At 41.7% G+C, this 22,802-nt stretch overlaps 1 protein-coding gene, 5 non-coding genes and 1 pseudogene across 6 annotated transcripts in view; 3 read left to right on the forward strand and 4 right to left on the reverse strand.

The window, feature by feature from the left end:
• LOC144213924 (uncharacterized) overlaps window positions 1–18,377 on the forward strand; it is a 38,693-nt pseudogene extending 20,316 nt beyond the window's left edge.
• The window catches only part of LOC144213358 (uncharacterized), a 150,885-nt gene that overhangs the window by 58,886 nt on the left and 69,197 nt on the right, over window positions 1–22,802 (reverse strand). The gene's annotated exons all lie outside the window — the stretch shown is intronic.
• Window positions 6,127–6,198, forward strand: trnae-uuc (transfer RNA glutamic acid (anticodon UUC)). The gene has a single exon. It is a non-coding gene; the product is annotated as a tRNA-Glu (tRNA).
• Window positions 8,037–8,110, reverse strand: trnai-aau (transfer RNA isoleucine (anticodon AAU)). The gene has a single exon. It is a non-coding gene; the product is annotated as a tRNA-Ile (tRNA).
• Window positions 9,438–9,511, reverse strand: trnai-aau (transfer RNA isoleucine (anticodon AAU)). Its single transcript has one exon. It is a non-coding gene; the product is annotated as a tRNA-Ile (tRNA).
• On the forward strand, window positions 11,118–11,189 carry trnam-cau (transfer RNA methionine (anticodon CAU)). The gene has a single exon. It is a non-coding gene; the product is annotated as a tRNA-Met (tRNA).
• trnal-uag (transfer RNA leucine (anticodon UAG)) lies at window positions 16,062–16,143 on the reverse strand. Its single transcript has one exon. It is a non-coding gene; the product is annotated as a tRNA-Leu (tRNA).

Below are 22,802 nucleotides of genomic sequence, written 5' to 3' on the forward strand. Positions count from 1 at the left end.
CGCACCTAAAGCAAGAATCATACCACTAGACCAACAAGCCATGGGTATCCACAAAGTGACACTTTTTTGTCAGGTGAAGCATGTGACCTATCAACCCACATAATAGATCACAATTGGACAAAGCAAGGGCTCATCTGGTAGTATACATCCAATAACTTCGGATCAAAGGAAGCACACAGAGTCAGTCATGATGAGGTTTACCGGACTTCAGCTGAAGGAGGGGGTCAGAATAGCCAGCACTGGGAGATGTGTCCATCCTCCGGCCTGACCAGTTCGAATTCCCAAACAGATGAGCTAGTTTTATCAACAGAACGTCATGTGACATAGGTACAAACTTTAGGCGGGAAAAGGTGAACAAAGAAATGGGCGTGTCATGGTATGTGATGCACCCCGAACCCATAGGTATCATCATGGAAATTCCCTCTAGGCCAGTGGTCTCAAACCGGTTCCACATAGGGCCGCAGTGGGTCCTGGTTTTTGTTCCAACCGATCCAGTGCCGACATTTTAACCAATCAGGTGTCTTTAAAATAAGTAGCACCTGACTCTAATTAACTGATTGCACTTGCAAAAGGTATCCTTGTTGAGTTGGAATGAAAACCTGCACCCACTGCGGCCCTTTGAGGACCGGTTTGAGACCACTGCTCTAGGCTATCTAAATTTCAAACCTCGTGACGATACTGAATAAGATTATAAAGAATACATTCTATACTCCACATTTCCACCCTATAGTAATTTTGAAAGAATTTTCATTAAATACATCAATTTATATCCCTCCTATCCAGGTTCTAGAATACAAATATCATCAGCAGTTATTTATCAAGAGGTATGGAAAACAATAAAATCACTTTTCAAGGCAGAGGCAAAAAACTCGAAGTAATTTTAGGGTTATTCGAGAAAAATTCCCCTGCGTCCCTCTTTATGAACAGGAATAAAATCGCAAGTGAGGCAGTTGCAAATTTAAACAGAATTGAGAACCACGACCCGTGTTGGACAAGGCTTTCATTTCAGCTATCGCACAAGTCATGTAGTGGCTTCATCTGGGAGGAAGGTGCAGCAGTGTTCTCCCTTCATGGCACACACACCTCCATCCTTGGCTGTTATCAGATCCAGGACCATCTGGTCCTGCAACTCCATTTCCCTTAGGGCGTTTAAATCATCTGCTATACCCTGTAGGGCCTTGACAGTTTGGGTAAATCACACACATGTAACAGTTCAATGTAATTTTACCCACTCGAAGTTGGCAAAGTTGCGACAGTATGATTTTCTGGGGGGGTGGACCAAAACTTATGGTCACGTGGAACACCTCCACCCCAGATTGAATCATGTGGTTTGAATTGCACTGATTTTGATCTCATATCGCCTACTGTTATTTTCATTACCCTTAAAAGGTATCATGTCATCTGCATAACTGCAGATTTAAGTATGACGTCTAGACCCAGTGAATTCCGAATGTCAGGATACCACACATCTTCTTAATAGTAGTTCTCCAGATTGATCTTTTCATACCATTTCACTCTCCTTTGTGACAGGAGTATGTCACCATCTTGTTTTCCAACTCGAGTCTCTGTGGGCAGGGCATTCAGACACGCCCAGGCAGTGCAACCAGGGGGAAAGGAAGCTAACAGACAATTTGGAATTATTTAGTATTGATGGACAAAATATAATATATGATTCAGATATTTCTTAGGCTAGCAGAGAAGGCCTGGAAGGCCCTGACGGCCCACTACTGTCGTACAAGTGCAATGAGATTTAATGCTTTCACCATGTAGCGCACAAATAATAACAACAAACAGACAAATAAATAATCAATAAATAAGAACTAAGTAGCAGCCCAGTGATGCGAGTGGTTAGCGCGTCGACCTCACAGCTCTGGAGTCCTGTGTTCAGATCCAGGTCGGTCCAGCTTTGTGGAGTTTGCATGTTCTCCCAGGGCTTGCGTGGTTTTTTTTCAGGGAACCAATAGCATTCCAATACTCTGAAAATGACGCATTGGGCCCGATTTCCGTTAAATTTTGATACAACTTTTGATCGGTGGGAATCCATAAGAAGAATGTGAAGTGAAGTATTAATTTCCAGAATTAATAATTGTCAAGATCAGATTTTCACAGCAACTGCAACACAATAATTGAGGTATTTTGCTTCTGCAAAAAACAAATTGATTGTAAATAGCAGAGAATGGTTTCGATCCATCGACCTCTGGGTTTGGACCCAGCACGCTTCCGCTGCGCCACTCTGCTTCTTCTTACTGTGCACCAGCACAAGCATCTCGGTCTCGAATGTAGACTATTACATTCACGGTGAGTTCATCCATTTTGCAGTTAAAAACTTCCACTTCAATGAAAAACACAAATACGACATACCATGTCAAATTTATATTGGCACTTTAGGGAATAGCTAATGTTACTTTGACACATCGAGCAGGAAGAAATTTTTGTTTTATCAGTATGAGATTTTGTGTTCTTTTGATTGAATGTTCGATGATACACTGGGCAGGGTAAAAAAGTTTTTTTCTCTGTGTGGATTCGTTCTGTGAGGCTTTAAATGGGCCTTCGAATTGAATGTTTAACTACAAACTGACAAAGAAAATATGTCTAACCCGTGAGGGTTATTTTGTGTGATTTTAAGGTCTTTTGGCAACTGAATTTTTGACAACAGACTGAGCAGGAAAATGGATTTTTCACCAGTGTAGGTTTTTGTGGATTTTTTATATTATAAAAACATAGTTAATCATACTACATGTCAAAAAGCTGTCACAAGCGTACTACCAGTGTGCATCTTTTCAAATTAAAACTTTCTTTAAACGTTACAAACGTATGCCGCACAATGTTTGCAGTTGTTTAAATATATAGATATCATCTAATCTGTTTAGTTAATTTGTTAAGATTTTTGTCAGAAACTGTATTGTTAAACAAATTCAACATTGACATTTTGAAATTGAAAAGGGGCTTATATTTATTGCTTGACATATGTGCAATTGACTTTGTTCATCGATTTTAGATCTTTGCTGCTAAATCTCTGACGCCAAAATTTTGGGGTTATGCTTCAAAATAGTGTGTTACTAAATTGCTTTGTTGTTATTTGGAAAAAAAACATTTGAAATTGCCTATAAGTGTCAAATTTAATACTGACTGTTATATTTCTTAGGTTAAAAAATGTATTAATTTAATTTGATATTTCTATTTTTCAACACTAAAAATTGACAATCTACTTGAGGATTAGCATTAGTGTCTCTCATGACTCCAAAACAACAGTGATTTAACTATGGGGGGGGGGGGGTGCTGGTTGCCCAACTTCGGTCCTTCTGTCAACATACCAGACAGATAGACAACTCTGGTACAGCATTTTGTTGTTTCGAATTTAAGAGTTTTTACATCTTTATTTTGAGATTTTTGCACTTGTGACAACTATTAAGAGTAATCATTTTATGGTTTTCTACAGGCTTCGTCATTGGAGGCTAAGCATAGTTGAGAAACACTGTTTTGCCCGCTTGAGTATGAATACAAATTTAGTTTCACATTAATTTGTGAAGAACAGAAATGTGGTGGGAACAAACCTAGCTAGTATTCCCTCACTGAGATGATTCACATGCTGGGTGGCATCTTCTGCGTTGTGGACCAGATAAATTAACAGATCACAGTAACTGAGGAAACATCAAGAAAATATATTATGTTATGTTAGGGCAAAATAAGTTGTATTTCACAATTTCAACTACTACAGAGAGGTACTGACCCACGTGGGGTCGAACCCACGACCTTGGCATTATTAGCACCACACTCTGACCAACTGAGTTAACAGGCCTCACGCTGCACAATTCAGGTATTTGCATCATGACGGAATACGTCAACTAGCTAAACACTTAAGTTACGACAAAAGAAGTTGGACTAGGTAATTTCAATCGATTTTGTAGAGGTCTTGGCCCATATGGAGGTCAAACCCACAACCTTGGTATTATTTGCACCTCAATCTGACCAACCGAGCTAACCAGCCATGTGCAAAGTGACCATGAATTTTGTGTGATTACCGCAATTGTAAATGTCAGCTAGCTAAACTGTTATGTTACGACAAAATAAATCATTTTAGGCAATCATAACTTACTCTGGAGGAAGGGTGTCAAACTGCACAAAATGAGGCAGCAGGCCAGATCTGTTCCCCAGGGTGTCTCTTTGACACGTGTTCTCGAGAAGCCGTGCCCGTTCAGCAGTCCAACCCACGACTTTGGTATTTACAGCAACACACTCTGACTAAAAGAGATAACCAGCAACGTGCTGGCATTGGCTCGGGTGCGACTGTGGGGCCAGTCGGCACGGAGATGCAGGGACGGACAGGTGAGGTCGAGCAGGGAGCGGCGTGTGGGAATTGAATGTCTTTCAAATAGAGGAAGGAAACGTTTAGGTCTCCCGGGCTGCATTAGAATCTGCCCCCATCTTCGGAGCCAACTTACCACCAGGTTGTGATTGGTTGAGAGCTCCGTCCCTCTCTTTACCCGAGTATCCTAGACATGCGGGTGTCCTGGTGCTTAATGCACATATGGACACCCTTATGCTTGAACATGGTGTTCATTATTGTCAACCACTACGAGTGCAGAAATCTAACAATAGAACACCACTCGGGTTTCGATCAGGGGGGACGTTCTTCCCAATCACTCCCCCCAGTTCTCACATCAACATTGAAGTCCCCCAGCAGAACAAGGGAGTCCCCCTAAGGAGCACTCTCCAGCACCCCCTCCAAGGACTCCAAAAGGGGAAGGTACTCTGAACTGCTTTTGTGCATGCTCACAAACAACAATTAGGTTCCGTCCCCCCACCCAAAGATGAAAGGATGCACCCCTTTTTGTCCCGCGGAAAACTCCAGAGTGGAAGAGTGTCCAACCCCCCTCGAGAGGATTGGTACCGGAACCCAAGCTGTGTGTAGAGGTGAGCCAAACTAGGTCGAGCTGGAGTTTCTCAACCTTACGCTCAGGCTGTTTCCTGTTTCGTCCAATGATGTTGCTCATCATAAGAGGTCCTTTGAACCATTCTTCGTCTGATCCCTCACATCAGAAGTTGGCCATGGGTAACCCTACCAGGGCTACAATGGCCCGGACAACAATAATAATTTTATACTTACAATAGGAGGGAATTGAAAGATTATATATATATATATATATATATATATATATATATATATATATATATATATATATATATATATATATATATATATATATATATATATATATATATATATATATATATATATATATATATATATATATATATATATATATATATATATATATATAAACGCCTATAAACAGCCATGACGTCATCAATACAATTGCTGAATTCGACGGCCCTTACCATGTTATCATCAATTTCTTTGGCCCTTTTTTGGAGGTCTTTGGCAACATTGAAGAGGTCCTGTAAATTATGCAATGTAAGGCCACCTTCGTCAGCTTTAGTCCTTCCAATAAGATTTGATGCTGAAGGTCTCGTCGGGCTCTTCAATGGAGGAGGTGAGACCCTCCATTGTCAACCAGATTCTCTGGCTACGCTCGCGTAGCTATTTCATGCTCTCAACCTGTCCAATAGACTCACTTTTTCGTTAATTGTTAACATATTTCGCTTTTTCTTCGGTTCATTAGATGCACCAAGGGATAAAGAGCGTTTGGGAGGCATCACAAAACTTTTACACTTGACTTGGCGAGAAGCGTACTGTATAGCAGAAGATAAGCATGGACTGAGAATGGGCATCGGGAGAAGCTTGGACCACTGTAGTGAATGGGCCAATGGGGAGTCGAGTAGTTCAGTGAGTATTCAGCTGGCCAATCAGGTTGCGTTTATGCCCGTGATGCTTTGCGCATATGTGCATTCTTTGTGTCTAAAAATGTTAAAAAAGGATGCAATTACTAATTCCAATTGAATATTTGTTCTCAAATTTTGTAAAATAAGGTAAGTTCTAATTTTAATTTAATATTTGTCATTATTATTATTTTTTTTCATTTAAAAAAAACGTGAAGCTCTGAAGCCGCGATGGTGGAACCGCGATGGTGGAACCGCGAAGTAGCGAGGTCCCAATGTAATTTCATGAGTCTATCATCCAAACTTCATGCTTTTACTTGATCTGGATCAGCATGTCATGATATATCCCATATGGTCTAGTGGTCAGGATTCCTGGTTTTCACCCAGGTGGCCCGGGTTCGACTCCCGGTATGGGAAGCTACATATTAGATGGGTGGATTGGGAACTATTGAACCATTATATTACAGAGGTTCAATAGTTGTCCCACATGTCAGAAAGCTGTCACAAGCATACTACCCGTGTGCATCTTCTAAAACTTTTTATAAACGTTACAAACGTATGCCGCACAATGTTTGCAGTTGTTTAAATATATAGATATCATCTAACCTTTTTAGTTAGTCTGATCAGATTTATGTCAGAAACTGTATAGTAAAAAAAGTTCAACATTAACAATTTGATATTGAAAACGGGCCTATATTTATTGCTCGACAAATGTGCAATTGTCTCTGTGATATGATTTAAGATTTTTGCTGCTAAATCTCTGAAGCCAACATTTTGGGGTTATGCTTCTAAATAGTGTGTTACTAAAATGCTTTTTTTAGATTTGGAAAAAAAGAAACATTTCCAATGTGGAATTGCCTATCACTGTCAAATTTAATATTGTTGCGTATATTTTCATAGGTTAAAAAAAAAATTAACTTAACACTGATGTTACTGTTTTTAAACAATAAAAATCTTCTTGAGGATTAGCATTCGTGGGAATTGGGGCGTGCCTGCCTGCAAGTCAGCCAGGTGTCTCACTGCACCCTCAGAGATCTGGGATAGATTGCTGTAGGTTTGTGGAAACCTTCTATCACCCTCATTTATGGTGGTGTGGCCGAGCAGTCCAAGGCGCTGGATTTAGGCTCCAGTCTCTCGGGACACTCTGATGGGATTAATCCATCAACGCTGCTTTTTCTACAAACCTCCTGGGACTTCTTACATGAAGATCTTGATGAAAGAGTCCTCACTGAGGGAGCCCAGATACACAGTCGCTTGTGCAGGCAGATTTTCTCGTGGAGCGGCTGGGAATAACTGTCCACGGAGTGTTTGTTAGTGGCTGTCAAGTGGATGGACAAACAATCCACTCACAAGTTGTCCTTTTCTGGAATCCCCTAGATGGCGATGTGCACTTGGTTACTAACGCCCCTGCCGGCATAGAGCACCCCGTACATGCCTTTTCCGAGGACCACTTGGTCGCCGTTTTCGTTGGTCTCATACAAGTATTGGGAAGGGAAATGTGATAAATCATTATGGATGGCCATTTAAGATTTAATTACCTCTTTATGGTTTTAGTACCATACTTCCATTTGTAAAAATTAAATTCAATTTTGAAAAAAATGTGTTGTCATCAGCTTATGCAGTTTTTGTTTAGCATCTTGGACAAGTAATTGCTCTCTAAAGAAGGGTTCTATGTCATTCGTGGTAATCTTAGATTTTTGCGTAAAGTTAAAAAGATATCCATGAATGAGTGAAAAATGTGACCACAATCCTCAACTATAAATATTTAGTGATGTGTTGTAATATTGATAGAACATATACCAATTGTCTCTCATCTCATGTTCGTGCTTGTTAGCAATTATTATGAAATGCTAAGGTTCAAAATGTTAGCCCACTAGCATTAGCAAGGTAGCTCAGTCACCTTACCTGACAGATAAACAACTCTGGTACTGCATTTTGTTGATTCGAGTTTAAGAGTTTTTACATTTTTAGTTAGAGATTTTTGCACTTGTGACAACTATTAAGAGTAACCACATTGTGATTTTATACAGGCTTTCTCATTGGAGGCTAAGCAGAGTTGAGAAACACTGTTCTGCCCGCTTGAGTATGAAGACAAATTTAATTTCAAAACAATTTTGGAAGAGCAGAAATGTGGTGGGAACGAACCTAGCTAGTATTCCCTCACTGAGATGATTCTAATCCAGAATGGCATCTCCTTCCTTGTGGAGGAGAGAAATTACCAAATCACAGAAACTGAGGAAACATCAAAATGGTCATGGCCCATGTGGGGGTTGAACCCACGACTTTGGCGTTATTAGCACCACACTCTGACCAACTGAGTTAACAGGCCATGTGTAGCACAAGTTTATGTATAAAAGTTTAGGCTGATATGGTTAGACATTTGCAGGGCTAAGTTGTATACAAACAATATTTTTTATAGCTCACACAAAATGCTGCAGCCTATCTTACATCACGCAATTCGAAAAAAACAATTACTAAGCGAGTTGGCCACATCGCACAATACAAGCAAACAATTGCAAGGCCAGCTTGTTAGCCTATCTTGCATTCCACGATCTTAACAAACAATAGTAAAACCAGTTTGACTTGTCTATCTTACATTCTACGATCTTAACAAACAATTGTAATACCAGTTTGGCCACCTGGCTCGACATAAACAAACAATTATTAAGCCAGTTGGCTTAGTCTATCCCGCAGCATGTTATAAATTTTATGTAATAAATAAGCAAGAGAGGCATCGATTCGACAGAATGATCTGGGACAGAGACGAGTTAGGATCGATTCTCTCTTGCACGACACCGCTTATGACTCAGATGCCTGTTTTATTTATGTGTGCATTTGTGAATGCCTATTGGTGAACCTATTACTTGCCATAAAGAAATACTCTTTTTTAAAGATAAATCTATAACAGATGAAGTTCAATGTGCCCCTTTTTGACAAAATCGAAAATCAAAACTAGATAAAGGCAGGGTCATTGGTGCAGTTTTTCTTGATCTCAAAAAGGCATTTGACACCTTTAACCACCAGACACTGCAAACTAAACTGTCTAATTTTAATTTCTCACCAAGCGCGCTGAATTGGATTGAATCAGACTAACAGAAAAACAGTTTTGGGGGGTACCACAAGGCTCAGTGCTAGAACATACGCCAATTGTGTCTCATCTCGTGTTCATGCAAGCTAACAATTAATATGAAAAGCTAAGGTTAAAAATGATAGCCCACTAGCATTAGCAAGGTAGCTCAGTCAACTTACCAGACAGATAAACAACTCCGGTACAGCATTTTGTTGTTTCAAATTTAAGGGTTTTTACATCTTTATTTGGAGATTTTTGCACTTTTGACAACTATTAAGAGTAATCCTATTATGATTTTCTACAGGCTTCCTCATTGGAGGCTAAGCAAAGTTGAGGAGCACTTTTCTGACCGCTTGAATATGAAGACAAATTTAATTTCACAACAATTATGGGAAGAACAGAAATGTGGTGGGAACAAACCTAGCTAATATTCCCTCACTGAGATGATTCACATCCTGGGTGGCATCTTCTGCCTTGTGGAGCAGAGAAATTACCCGATCCTCGAAACTGAAGAAACATCAAGACAAGATATTATGTTAAGTTAGGGCTACATAAGTTCTATTAGGCAAGTACTACAAAGAGGACATGGCCCATGTGGGGGTTGAACCCACGACTTTGGCGTTATTAGCACCACACTCTGACCAACTGAGTTAACAGGCCATGTGCTGCATAGTCCATATATTTTCATAATGAAGCAAATGCAACACGTCAACTAGCTAAACACTTATGTTAAGGCAAAAGAAGTTGGACTAGGTAATTTCAATTGACTTTGGAGTTGTCATGGCCCATATGGAGGTTAAACCCACAACCTTGGCATGATTAGCACCTCACTCTGACCAACTGAGCTAATCAGCCATGTGCGAAATGGCCATGATTTTTGTGTGATGACCGCAATTGCAAATGTCAGCTCGCTAAACTCTTACTTTGCGGCAAAATGAATCATTTTAGGCAATCTTAACTTACTCTAGGGCAAGGGTGTCAAACGGTACAAAATGATGCAGAAGGCCAGATTTTTTCCCCGGCCTGCCTCTTTGACACCTGTGTTCTAGAGAGGCCGTGCCTGTTGAGCGGTCAAACCCACGACTTTGGCATTTACAGCACCATGCTCTGCCTAAATGAGATAAAGAGCAATGTGTTGGCATTGGCTCGGGTGCGACTGTCGGGCCAATCAGCATGGAGATGCGGGGATGGACGGGCGAGCGGAGAGCTTGAACGGATGAGGTCGAGTGGGGAGCGGTGAGTGGGAATTGAATGTCCTTCTAATAGGGGAACGAAACGTTTAAGTCTCCCGGGTTGCACTGGCATCTGAGCAAACCCACCACCAAGTTGTGATTGGTTGAGAGCTCCATCCCTCTCTTTACCCAAATATTCAAGACATGCGGGTGTCCTGGTGCCAAATGCACATATGGACACCCTTATGCTTGAACATGGTGTTCATTATTGTCAATCCAATACGAGCGCAGAAATCCAACAATAGAACACCACTCGGGTTTCGATCTAGGGGGGGACGTTCTTCCCAATCACCCCCTCCAGTTCTCACATCAACATTGAAGTCCCCCAGCAGAACAAGGGAGTCCCCCTAAGGAGCACTCTCCAGCACACCCTCCAAAGACTCCAAAAGGGGTATTCTGAACTGATGTTTTGTGCATGCACACAAACAACAATCCGGTAGCTAAGATGCTAAGATGGAGGGACGCAACCATTTTGTCCCGCGGGCAACTCCAGAGCCAAACTATGTCGAGCCGGGATTTCTCAACCTTACGCTTAGGCTCTTTTCCTAACCGCGTCCGGGTGAGGGAAGATTTCATCCAATAATGTTGCCCATCATAAGAGGTCCTTTGAGCCATTCTTCGTCTAATCCCTCACATCAGACCAGTTGGCCATGGGTAAGCCTACCAGGGCTACAAGGCCCCGGACAACATTGCTCCAAGGATCACTGGGGCTGATTAACCCCACCACCGGGACACACAAACCCCACCACCAAGATAAGGTAACGACTCGTCGGTGGGGTATTATAAACTTAAATACAACATGGTATATTGTTTCGTAAATCCTGGCGCCGAATGTCTCGTACCGAGTTTTTCATTGGAATGGAAATTTTTAAAGGCATAATGGATGACTCTGTGAATAGCAGGACTAACTCATGACAGTCCCCGGCCGAGACCGAGGTTCTTGCCCTGGTGGTCCACAGGAGCTCCGTCAGCAGGTGAGAATACCCACGATTCCTCAGTATATGTGCTTTGATTTGATAGCTGAAGATGGAAGAAGCAGAGTGGCGCAGCGGGAGCGTGCTGGGCCCATAACCCAGAGGTCAATGGATCGAAACCATTCTCTGCTACCAACATCAGTTCTTGTTTTGTAGAAGCAAACTACCCCACTTCCAAGTGTTACCATTGGTGTGAAATAATGTTCTTGAAAATTATTGATTCTGCAAAAGTTACCTTTTCTCACTTCATATTCTTCTGATCAAAATTCCGATAGAAATTGATCGGAAATCGGGCCTAATCGCATCATTTTCACAAGATCGGAATCTGATAAAAAACTAATCATTTTTCTGAAACACGTCCCGCAAATGCCTTGACATTTTGATGAAGGCGGAAGTAATACAGTAAAACATGGTCAGGCCTAAAAATCATTGTGAAAAAGGAACAAAAAATATTCAAATAGGAAAATTCCTTTTTATTTCATTCCATTTTTCTTTTTGTCATCTATTTCAAATATTAACAACAACAAGTGTTTAATTGCATTCTAGTTTAAAAATGGTTAAAAAAAGTGAAAACAATCAAAAATGACATCTAAATATGAGAAAAGAAATTCTTATTGTTGGGTTTATTCTGTAATACTATTATATATGTGTGTATTTAATCATTTTTGTATTAAATCATTCTTCAAATTGTCCAAAGAGAACTCGGGGTCGTAACCAGTCACCGAGTCCTCATTCCAAGGACTGGTTACTGGACCTTTACCCTAGAATGCAGACCTAGAGCACTTAAGAAGATGCTGATGCAGCAGGATCGCTATCCGCTCAACCTTCGTGATTACTCGCATATTGTCGTAAATTTTCAACGTTCTCTATCTGAGCAAATTTTGGTCATGGAGGTGACAAGAATCAAACTTGACTGCAAAACCACTCATGGCTTACAAGGAAGCCAATTTCAAACTGACTGCCTCCTAAACGTTTTTAACAGAGTGGGAGAGCTCCCGTGAACCAGAAGCGACAATGAACTGCGTCGCGCACACAAAAAGTATCCCAAAGATCGAGCGTCGGCTGAAAAAGCCACACCCCCTGCGAGGCAGACCAATGGCGAGAGTGCTCAGCCGGGAGCAGCCAATAGGAGAGCGAGGTGTACACCCACGTGGTGGGCGCGCTAGTTAAAAGCCATTCATAATATATGACAGCTCATAAGGAGCGAAAGTTGCGCAAAAATAGGCTCTGATTTTATGCCAGAAGTCCCACTAAGTAACATGCATAGTAAAAGAAAAACGCTATTGTAAAATATTATATTTTTGTTTGTGGACTTGGTTGAACTGAGAGTTTGTCTGTGTGAGACAGTGCACACAATGTTCATTGTTGATAATAGTGCTGTTAGTACTGTAGGAGTCAATTTATGTCATTACTTTGCTGGTGTGGGACATTTACAATAAATCTGGCTGAGCAAAGGTATGTGTGTGATGTGGCTCTTTGCGGTAACACAGTAAAAAATGTGGCTCTTGGTCTCTGACTGGTTGGCCACCCCTGCTCTAAGTGGACGCAGGTGTGATAGAACTTTCGGATTCACAATGGGACACGGCACTGCAACCTGTACTTAAGGCAGACGGACAGAGTTATCGTATGGCACATAACCTTTGACCTGTAAATGACGCAACGCTGACTCCGATCTTACCATGACCAGACCTTCATAGAATGTTCACTACATTTAGTCCAGTATACCAATGGTTCACTTGTATTGATTTAGCTAACACTTTTTTTCTGTGTACCTTTACATCCTTCAGCTAGACCAGTGCTTCTCAAATAGTGGGGCGCGCCCCCCTTGGGGGGCGCGGTGCGATACCTGGGGGGGCGCGTGTAACCCTGGGGAACAGGATCTTATTTGGCCGTACTAGTATAAAGTGTAATTGCGCATCCACAACAGTAGCTGGCAGTGGCGCTCTCATTGTTACTTCTGTCATGTTTGTGAGAGTGCAACATTTCACATGTTGTACCTATAACACTTTTATAAAATGATCTTATTTATAGTCACGGTGGGAAGTGGGGGGGGCGCGAATAGTTTTCTTCTTGCTAGGGGGGGCCCAACAGAAAATAATTGAGAAGCACTGAGCTAGACAGTACTTTGCTTTCACTTATAGCGGTGTCCATATGCAGTATCAGCGCCTGCCACAATTGTTTAAAAACTCACCTGGTATTTTTAATCAATGTCTGAAGAACCTGTTACAAGACCTGACTTTACCTAATGACACTGTTCTTTTACAGTGTGTGGATGACCTTTGTATTGTTTGTTTGTTTGTTTTGCACTACAAGCGCCTGAGGATTGCCCTCAGATAGCGCAAGAGCTGCCACTGGAACGCGGATTATTTCATCCGGGGGTAGTCGGAGGTGAGGGGCAGTCAAATGTCTCCGGCTGGATGAAAACGTAGGGTGCCACGGTCCTTGTTGGCAGCTCTGAGTGGTATTTGTTGGAATTCGCAGGCCGCAGCGAGCGGCCTCTCAGGAGACACCACGTGAAGGTTTCCAACTTTGTCTCCCCACCTTTGTATTGCGGCAACTACTTCTGAAATCTGTCTTGAGGTCACTAGGGTGGTCCTACTCAAACTTCATGATCTAGGTTTCAAAGTGTCCAAAAAGAAGCTTCAGTGTTGTCGAAAAGAAGTAACTTTTCTTGGCCGTATTATGTCAGCGAGAGGACTGTCCATGTCACCTGAACATCGAAAAACCATTTTATCTCACTCCAGAACCCAAACTCAGAAACCAGAGTAAATGCTGTTTTGTTTCAGAAGGTTTCAGCAACTAGACGGGTATTCATGTATTGCAGCGTTACACTGGATAGTGTTGAACTCCGTCAAACAGATTGTACTTGTTATGCCGCAGGGCTCGCTAAAGTGCTTCTTAATACAGCACATACAGTGACGGGACATCCCCTATACGTTCTGACTGATCATGGGGTATCGGCATATGTGGCTTCGTCAGTATTTACCTTATCATCTCCTCAACAGTCTAGACTTTTACGTATCCTAACAGCTCCGAACATCAATTACGTTCACACAGGCATTAACATGGCAGAAACACCCATTTAGGCCCCCACGAATGTGCTAGGCGAGTTAATCACCAAAGGTACGTTCTTGCTGACCTTGCTACCAAACCGCTTACATCCGGTCGCATTATGTTTACAGACGGTTGTTGTTGGAGAGACCATTCGGGATGTCTCTAAGCGGGGGCTGCCGTAGTGGAAAGCAGGGGAAATGACTTTGTGCATTGTGCATCCTCTGTCTTGACTACTAATCAGTCTGCCCGAGCGGCTGAGGTGTGAGCACTCTGTTTGGCTTTGGAGACCGCAGCAGGTCATCCGGTTACTGTTTATAGTTATTCGGTGTATGCAGTTTCAGCTGCTATCATTGACCTTCATGAATGGGCACGCAATGATTACATTAAAGCCAAGGGTCAACCCATTGCACACAAACACATCATGTTACGCTTGCGTGAAGCCATGTTCCTTCTGTCACAGGTGGCGATTATTAATATTCCTGGCCACTCAAAGTCCTCATCTTTTACAGCTACAGGTAATCATGCGGCTGACTAGTTAGCCAAGTCAGTAGCTGGATATGTAGTCGATAATGCTTCTAATCTGGTTCTATTGGCCACTGCCCATCACTCTGAGACTGTGCATGAGAGTTTGTCTGTGGATGTGGTTCTGGAGGCTCAGCAGTCGGCCTCTCCAGAGGAACGGACTATGTGGGCGCATGGGGGTGCTGTAAAACGAGGGGATGGTGTATGGGTGGGTCCCATGGGATGCCCTGTACTCCCCATGGGGCCGTTATCGGTGTCTGTCTTGACGGAGGCCCGCTCACCCGCTCCCGTGGGCCCCCAGGCAATGATGACTAAATTGACTAATCGGTGGCACCCATACTTGTCTTCTCTTGTGTGGCGGCACGTCAACGACTGTAAGACATGTATGTTTTTCAACGCCAAACCAACCCTTAAGCCAAGACGTGGTGAATTTCATCCATTGGTCAGGGGCTGAGATCACCATCAACTTCACAGACATGATATAACAATTAAATGGGAAAAGATACCTTCTGGTCATTGTAGACTCATTCTCTCATTGGCCGGAAGCATACCCGTGTGCTAGGGAGGACTCGGAAGTCTTTAAGTCTTTGGTGACTGATTATATCCCTACACATGGTTTTCCTGGACTCTTTCGATCAGATAATGGTACTCATTTTAACAATAAGGCCCTACAGACGGTCGAGAGCATCTTAGGCCCTAAACATCGATTTGGTTGTGTTTATTGTCGGGTTTAAAACCATATACATTCAATAATTTCGGATCAGAGGAAACACACGGAGAGTCGGCTTGATGACATTCACTAGACTTCAGCTGAAGGAGGGGTCAGAGTAGCCAGCGCTGGGAGATGTGTTCATCCCCTAGCCTGACCAGTTCAAATCCCTAACTACCCAACAAAGGGTCATGTGACCTAGTTACAATCTTTAGGCGGGAAGAGGTGAACAAAGAAATGGGCGTCTTGGTATATCACGCACCCCTAACTCATAAGTGTCATGATGGAAATTTCCACTAATCTATCCAAAATTCTATCCTAGTGATTATACTGAATAGAAAGTATAAAGAATACATTCTATACTCCACATTTATCACCAACAAAGCCAAGGTAAAGTTGAACGAATGAAAGGGAAATTGTCAAAAATAATGTACGGCAGCAAAATGTCTTGGCTCCAAGATCTCCCATTGGCTTTGCTCTCTATTCATCAAACCATCAACAAAACCACAAATTTTGCCCCATTTGGGTCTCATAAAAAGTTAATTATGATTAACGCAAGGCTTGAGGCACCATCAGTGGCACAGTGGTGTGCAAACGTGACACTCCAATTAGTGTTTGGGACTCAGCACTCTCACCAATAGTTTCACATTTTATCTTCCAGTTTAGTGAAGGGCCATAAGCACTAGGAACAAAATAAATATGTACAGTGCATGAATTATTGGCAGTGGTGGGATTTGAACCCACGCCTCCTGAGAGACTGGAGCCTAAACCCAGCGCCTTGGACCGCTCGGCCACACTACCTTCCATGTCATCATATGGGGGATTGGGGATCAGTAAATTGTAAATGAACCTTAGACACCCTTATATTTAAATATTGACATATGTTTTTTGTTACTTGCAATGAGACCAAACCCAATGTATCATTTAAGGCAAATGTCCTTAAAATTGCCTAACTTTTTCCTCAAAATGTAGCTTTTCGTTTAGTGTCACGGCTAGCTAGATTCGAATTGGACTTCGAGCTTCTCTCTTCACGCTGTGGTATTAAGAGACCAAATTTAACATCATCGCCCCTTCTGTATAAAATCTGAATTGAGAACCTGGCAATTTGAGGTACTGAGACAGTAGAGGGTGATACTGCTACAGTACGTTGTCTGCCAACAGCCGTAAAACCAATTGAGGAAGAAGAAGAAGAAGAAGAAGAAGAAGAAGAAGAAGAAGAAGAAGAAGAAGAAGAAGAAGAAGAAGAAGAACCGGCCTTTGTGTGTCTAAAATACAGCAATAGCACTAGTTATTGACATTGCGGCAAAAAACAGGACACGCTTAATAGTCGTGAAAATACAGTACATGTCCTGATGCATATGAACTTTTTGTCTTTGCAGGTTTCAGGGAAAATGATGGGCAAACGTTTTTTGGCTTTAAAGAGCTCCCCCAAATCAAAGAAGAGGAGTCAGAGTTCCCTTAACAACAAATGAGAGAAGAGCAACTTCCAATCCAAAAGGAGGAACATGATGTCACCAGGTCACCTGGTGAGGCCGTGAAGTGGGATGATCTGGGCGTGGCTAAAGTAGGGGTGGAGCCTGGAAAGGCCTCAACTTGGCCTCAAATTATAGAGGAGGAGCCAGAGTTCCCTGAACAGTTCAAAAGAGAAGAGCAACCTCCAATCAAAAATGAGGACTGTGTCAAATGGTCAACTAGTGAGCCTTTCAAGAGTGAAGATGATCTGGGTGTGAGCAACAGAGGGGCGGAGCTTCTGAGTGGCAGCTCAATAGAAGGATAGCGAGCAGAAAATTTAATTGCTCCTTTATCAGATGACAACAACTTTTGCTTTTTGAAAATGGTGATGTCGAAGATATCAAGAAAAATCCCAGGGGCGACAAACTTTGCAAATGCTTTCAGTGTGGAAAAACTTTTGGGAAAAAGTCTCATTTGAAAAGACATATGAGGATCTACACTGGGGAGAAATCCTTATCATGTACAGTTTGTGGTAAAATATTTACACACAAGGGAAGATTTAAAATACACACAAGAACCCACACTGGTGAAAAAACATTTTTGTATCCAAATTGCAGTAGTGCCTTTTCTCACAAGCAAGACTTACAAGCACACACAAGAACCCACACTGGTGAAAAACCATTTTCTTGTTCAGTTTGCGGTCAGGTGTTCACACACAAAAAAAGCTTAAAATCTCTCGCAAGTAACCACACTGGTGAAAAACCAGTTTCTTGCTCAGTTTGTGGTCATGCATTCACACAGAAGGGACACTTAAATAGTCATGTGAGAACACACTGGTGAAAAACCATTGTCGTGTTCAGTTTGTGGTCAAAGATTCACACAAATGACAAGCTTAAAAGCCCACATAAGCACCCACACTGATGAAAAAACATTTTCATGCTCAGTTTGTATTAAAACATTTAATGACAAGGGAAATTTAAAAAAACACAAGAAGCCTCACTGGTGAAAAAACATTTTCTTGTTCAGTTTGCGGACAAGCGTTCACAAACAAAAAGAGCTTAAGATCACATGCAAGAACCCACACTGGTGAAAAAACATTTTCGTGCTCAATTTGTGGCCATGCCTTTTCTCAACAGCAATCCTTAAAAAGCCACACAAGAACACACACAGGTGAAAAGCCATTTTCGTGTTCAGTTTTTAGTCGACAATTCACACACAAGGAAAGCTTAAAAACCTATTTAAGAACCCACACTGGTGAAAAACCATTTTCTTGTTCAGTTTGCGGTCAAGCGTTCATACACAAAACAAGCTGAGACTTCCACGCAAGAACCCTCACGGGTGAGAAACCATTTTCATGCTCAGTTTGTGGTAAAACATTTACTGAGAGGGGAAATCTAAAAAGACACACAAGAACCCACACTGGTGAAAAACCATTTTCGTGTTCAATTTGTGATAAAGCCTTTTCTCAAAAGCATGATTTACAAATACACACAAGAACCCACACTGGTGAAAAACCGTTTTCGTGTTCAGTTTGTGGTCAAACATTCGCACACAAGAAAAAACATAGGAACCCACACTGTTGAAAAGCTTTTTCTCTAAAGCACCACTTAGAAGGTCACACAAGAACCCACACTGGCGAAAAAACATCTTCCTGCTCAGGATGTGGTCGAACATTTTCCCAAAGGGAAAGCTTAAAAGAATACTTATTAACCCAGACTGTAGAACAATGTTTTCCTGCTCCGTCTGTGGCCACAGATGCGCTACAACAGCCCAATTAACAAGCTACGCAATTCAAAACATTTTCCAGGCGCAGTTAATGTTCCAACATATTCACATAAGGGAACCTAAAAAGAAGACTTAACAAACCACACAGGAGAAAAGCCCGTTTTTGCTCAATTTGTGGCAGGAATATCTTAAAAACACAATTAGGCACATCGGTCATAGACCCTTTTCCTGTTCAGCTTCTTGCCAGAGATTTAGTCGAAATGATAGACTTAAAATACGCAAATGTGGTGTGATAAACAGTGGCCAATCACGACTTGGCTTGCTTTATCAATGTCCATATGAAAGATCATTGTAATCGAAGTATTATTGTAATTTGCATTCTGAAAATCTTGTGTTTTAATTCAAATACAGTAATACATTAAGCTATGAATTTACAGTGGGATCGAGCTAGTATGTCAATTTACTCATATGTCAAGTCAATTCTTCCCATAGAAATTAACAAAATACAAATTGATCCGTTTCCATCCGAGAAAAAAAACAAAACAGAATGTTACAATGGAAAAACATCTTAATTGTTCTAATTTTCCACCGATCAGGAAACATTTGGTGTGCTCATATCTCAAATATCTCATATCTCAAGTCAAAAATTGCTCAGAATTTTTCTCATACCTCAAATTTTATCATATGTTGGTACACTTGTGTGTCATGGTATTACTGTATAAGCAAATTGAGTGTTGTTGAAGATTTTATTTACTTCACAATTCTATTCGATATAGTAGAGCCTAAATTAGGATATTAGAAAGTAAACAATCAATAATGTGATGTAAATAACATGGAAAATATGTCTTCACAGTTAAAGACATGCCTAAGAAATTTGAAAAAATGTATTTTTTGTCTATTAAATTTGCTAGCAAATCCAATAAAAAATTGAGTGTTATTCAAACATACATTTTAATGAAAATTATTTATATATTGAATCTAGGATCTGAGAAACATTAGTAGAAATATGGTGTGTGTGAAAGACTATTAATTTGCTCAAACCTTAAGATATCAATCATGTTTTTAAACCGATTTAACGTGTAATATTTTTGGTGGTTCCAACACAGCTCTTTTTTTGGTGAAAAATAATGTTTGTGTCTTTTTGATGACAAAATCAGCTTTCCAAATTCAAAAGACAAAAAAATAGAAACGTTATTTGCTAAGATATAAAACTAAGAGTAAAAGGAATACATTAATTTGAACAATTTGACAAATTCATAAAAAATAAAAGATAGTTTTGTTTCTACAATGTGATGATACTGTAACTTCAACATTCCAAATTCAAAGTAAACCTTGAAAGTGGGGTAGTTTTCTTCTGCAAAAAAAATAAAAATACTGTTCGTAGCGGAGCATGGTTTTGATTCAATGACCTCAATGAATGCAGACCTAGAGCACTTAAGAAGATGCTGATGCAGCAGGATCGCTATCCGCTCAACCTTCGTGATTACTCGCATATTGTCGTAAATTTTCAACGTTCTCTATCTGAGCAAATTTTGGTCATGGAGGTGACAAGAATCAAACTTGACTGCAAAACCACTCATGGCTTACAAGGAAGCCAATTTCAAACTGACTGCCTCCTAAACGTTTTTAACAGAGTGGGAGAGCTCCCGTGAACCAGAAGCGACAATGAACTGCGTCGCGCACACAAAAAGTATCCCAAAGATCGAGCGTCGGCTGAAAAAGCCACACCCCCTGCGAGGCAGACCAATGGCGAGAGTGCTCAGCCGGGAGCAGCCAATAGGAGAGCGAGGTGTACACCCACGTGGTGGGCGCGCTAGTTAAAAGCCATTCATAATATATGACAGCTCATAAGGAGCGAAAGTTGCGCAAAAATAGGCTCTGATTTTATGCCAGAAGTCCCACTAAGTAACATGCATAGTAAAAGAAAAACGCTATTGTAAAATATTATATTTTTGTTTGTGGACTTGGTTGAACTGAGAGTTTGTCTGTGTGAGACAGTGCACACAATGTTCATTGTTGATAATAGTGCTGTTAGTACTGTAGGAGTCAATTTATGTCATTACTTTGCTGGTGTGGGACATTTACAATAAATCTGGCTGAGCAAAGGTATGTGTGTGATGTGGCTCTTTGCGGTAACACAGTAAAAAATGTGGCTCTTGGTCTCTGACTGGTTGGCCACCCCTGCTCTAAGTGGACGCAGGTGTGATAGAACTTTCGGATTCACAATGGGACACGGCACTGCAACCTGTACTTAAGGCAGACGGACAGAGTTATCGTATGGCACATAACCTTTGACCTGTAAATGACGCAACGCTGACTCCGATCTTACCATGACCAGACCTTCATAGAATGTTCACTACATTTAGTCCAGTATACCAATGGTTCACTTGTATTGATTTAGCTAACACTTTTTTTCTGTGTACCTTTACATCCTTCAGCTAGACCAGTGCTTCTCAAATAGTGGGGCGCGCCCCCCTTGGGGGGCGCGGTGCGATACCTGGGGGGGCGCGTGTAACCCTGGGGAACAGGATCTTATTTGGCCGTACTAGTATAAAGTGTAATTGCGCATCCACAACAGTAGCTGGCAGTGGCGCTCTCATTGTTACTTCTGTCATGTTTGTGAGAGTGCAACATTTCACATGTTGTACCTATAACACTTTTATAAAATGATCTTATTTATAGTCACGGTGGGAAGTGGGGGGGGCGCGAATAGTTTTCTTCTTGCTAGGGGGGGCCCAACAGAAAATAATTGAGAAGCACTGAGCTAGACAGTACTTTGCTTTCACTTATAGCGGTGTCCATATGCAGTATCAGCGCCTGCCACAATTGTTTAAAAACTCACCTGGTATTTTTAATCAATGTCTGAAGAACCTGTTACAAGACCTGACTTTACCTAATGACACTGTTCTTTTACAGTGTGTGGATGACCTTTGTATTGTTTGTTTGTTTGTTTTGCACTACAAGCGCCTGAGGATTGCCCTCAGATAGCGCAAGAGCTGCCACTGGAACGCGGATTATTTCATCCGGGGGTAGTCGGAGGTGAGGGGCAGTCAAATGTCTCCGGCTGGATGAAAACGTAGGGTGCCACGGTCCTTGTTGGCAGCTCTGAGTGGTATTTGTTGGAATTCGCAGGCCGCAGCGAGCGGCCTCTCAGGAGACACCACGTGAAGGTTTCCAACTTTGTCTCCCCACCTTTGTATTGCGGCAACTACTTCTGAAATCTGTCTTGAGGTCACTAGGGTGGTCCTACTCAAACTTCATGATCTAGGTTTCAAAGTGTCCAAAAAGAAGCTTCAGTGTTGTCGAAAAGAAGTAACTTTTCTTGGCCGTATTATGTCAGCGAGAGGACTGTCCATGTCACCTGAACATCGAAAAACCATTTTATCTCACTCCAGAACCCAAACTCAGAAACCAGAGTAAATGCTGTTTTGTTTCAGAAGGTTTCAGCAACTAGACGGGTATTCATGTATTGCAGCGTTACACTGGATAGTGTTGAACTCCGTCAAACAGATTGTACTTGTTATGCCGCAGGGCTCGCTAAAGTGCTTCTTAATACAGCACATACAGTGACGGGACATCCCCTATACGTTCTGACTGATCATGGGGTATCGGCATATGTGGCTTCGTCAGTATTTACCTTATCATCTCCTCAACAGTCTAGACTTTTACGTATCCTAACAGCTCCGAACATCAATTACGTTCACACAGGCATTAACATGGCAGAAACACCCATTTAGGCCCCCACGAATGTGCTAGGCGAGTTAATCACCAAAGGTACGTTCTTGCTGACCTTGCTACCAAACCGCTTACATCCGGTCGCATTATGTTTACAGACGGTTGTTGTTGGAGAGACCATTCGGGATGTCTCTAAGCGGGGGCTGCCGTAGTGGAAAGCAGGGGAAATGACTTTGTGCATTGTGCATCCTCTGTCTTGACTACTAATCAGTCTGCCCGAGCGGCTGAGGTGTGAGCACTCTGTTTGGCTTTGGAGACCGCAGCAGGTCATCCGGTTACTGTTTATAGTTATTCGGTGTATGCAGTTTCAGCTGCTATCATTGACCTTCATGAATGGGCACGCAATGATTACATTAAAGCCAAGGGTCAACCCATTGCACACAAACACATCATGTTACGCTTGCGTGAAGCCATGTTCCTTCTGTCACAGGTGGCGATTATTAATATTCCTGGCCACTCAAAGTCCTCATCTTTTACAGCTACAGGTAATCATGCGGCTGACTAGTTAGCCAAGTCAGTAGCTGGATATGTAGTCGATAATGCTTCTA

The sequence above is a fragment of the Stigmatopora nigra genome, chromosome 20 (assembly GCF_051989575.1).
Source record: "Stigmatopora nigra isolate UIUO_SnigA chromosome 20, RoL_Snig_1.1, whole genome shotgun sequence".
Classification (NCBI taxonomy): Eukaryota; Metazoa; Chordata; class Actinopteri; order Syngnathiformes; family Syngnathidae; genus Stigmatopora; species Stigmatopora nigra.